Below are 2,208 nucleotides of genomic sequence, written 5' to 3' on the forward strand. Positions count from 1 at the left end.
TTTGAGAGGGTTTTCCACATTAAATCCGTATGTCCTTATGCTGTGATTTCTTCTTCGTTCTTCGTTCTTGCTTGTCGCGTTCATAACAATTACAGAAGGAGAGGATCTAGAATTTACAGGGGATGGAGGTTACAATTGTTGAGCCAAGTGTGCCAACATTACAGCCAAATCAGTAAGTACAACCCTTCGAGCAGCTGCCGAGCACCGGGATGCTTAGAGGTGAAGCTCGTTGGCGCAACGTTGAACCATGGTGTGAAGGCCTTCGAGTTCATGATGGAAGGCCATGGCGTTCCTGCGTTTCTAGATTTCCATCGCAGCGAGATGAGCACGGTAGAGCGGACCTTGTCATCGGGACCGAATTCCCAAAGGCCGGCGATGCGAAGACAAGACGGAGCAGCCGGGTGAATAGTTTGTAGCTCCAGCCAAATATGTTGGATGAAGGAGCATTGAAGAAATAAATGAGCAGTCGTCTCCATGTAATTGCAAAAAGGGCACTTGTCAGAAGATGCAATCCCTCGTCGAAAACGACGATCGTTGGTTGCGAGCCTGTCGCAGTGCGCAAGCCAGATGAAAATGCGGTAGCGGTTGGTGGCGTAGTTTCTCCAAATGGCATCCTCCATCGGGTCATCCGGGCGGTCTTAGAAGGCAGCCGAGTACGCCAAGGAAGTGGAGAGGACCTTCCCATCTAATCGTCCAATGCGATGATCTGGTACCTGTGAGTTTAAGGACACGGAAGCCAAAATAGTTTGCAAGTCGCCAAGCTCATCGTGCGCCATCGAGGAGAGCCGAGGCTGGAAGGTGGTTAAGCTATCAATGGTGTTGAGGGCGGAAGCAACTGAAATATTTGGCCTAAGAGAGTGGGAGAACAAGGCTGGGAAGCGGGAGGCTAAAGTGGAGTCCCCAATCCAAAAATCAAGCCAGAAGGCAGTAGAAAGGCCGTTCCCAATTTCAACTTTGGAGATGGAACGAAAGAACTCGAGGCCGGCAGAAATTTCCTTCCAGATTGTCGAATCAAGGGTGTGAGAATCCCCAAGATCCCTGTGTCCTCCCCAACCATAAGACCAAGAGAAGCACTGCTCCCAAGGGGTTGATCCCGGTTGGTGAACTTTAGACAGGTGCTTAAGGAGAAGACAAGTATTGTGCGTACGAAGACACCGGAAGCCAAGGCCACCTTTTATACGAGGTGCACAAACTTCGTGCCAGGCTACCTTACAGTTTCCCCCGTTTGCATGCTCCTCCCCGATCCAAAAGAAAGCACGTGAGCGTTTGTCAATTTGATGCAAGATACCTTTAGGAAGTAGAAGAGCGCCCATCGCGTAAGTGGGCATGGCCCTAAGGTATAGCTGGCCAACGGGACGGCTCGGGCCCGGCCCGGCACGGCCCAGGCCCCTGAGGCCCACCTATAAACGGGCCGTGCCGTGCCAGCCCGCTCCGGCGAAACCCCAGCCCAGGCACGACACACTAGCCCGGTCAGGTCAGGCCGGCCCGGGCCCGTTTAGCACGGTGGGCCGAAAAACGGCCCGGCACTGATGGAGAACTGTGAATCACGGTGGGCCGAAAAAATGGTTTGAAAAAGAATTTGATCAATGAGGCAAAGTGTAAACAGGCCGTTTTTTAGCGTAACGGGCCATCGGGCCGACTGCTTTGTAAACAGCCCACGCGGGCTGACGGGCTGCAGGTTAAATGGACCGTGCCGTGTCGGCCTGCAGGCTAGAGGATGAGGCCCAGGCACGGCCCAAGGCGGGTCGCGGGCCGGCATGGCCCGTTTAACTCCGTGCTGGGCCCAGCCCGTCACGGGCCAAGCACGCCGGGCTCGCGGGCTTTTTTTCTTGGCACGGCCCGTTGGCCAGCTATACCCTAAGGGCAGTTCTGACCAGAATAGCCCGCCCCCCAATGGACAACATTTTCCCCCTCCAGCCGGCTAAACGACGGTCAACTTTATCAATAATAAGAGCGAAAGCGGAGAGCTTTAGCCTGTGCGTGGAGAGGGGGAGGCCAAGATAGGACTGAGGGAAGGAAGAAACCTGGCAGCCAAGGACGCTAGGTCAGCCGCAGCCGAGGCTTTGAGGTGGATTGGGGCAAAGGTGCTCTTAGTAAAGTTAATGGTAAGCCCAGTGGCAGTGGAAAACCTGCTAAGAATATGCTTAAGATTTAGAAGGTGTTGGTAATCTGCTTTCAAGATGGTAAGCCCAGTGGCAGTGTTGGTAA

Source organism: Brachypodium distachyon, chromosome 4, assembly GCF_000005505.3.
Source record: "Brachypodium distachyon strain Bd21 chromosome 4, Brachypodium_distachyon_v3.0, whole genome shotgun sequence".
NCBI classification, from domain to species: domain Eukaryota; kingdom Viridiplantae; phylum Streptophyta; class Magnoliopsida; order Poales; family Poaceae; genus Brachypodium; species Brachypodium distachyon.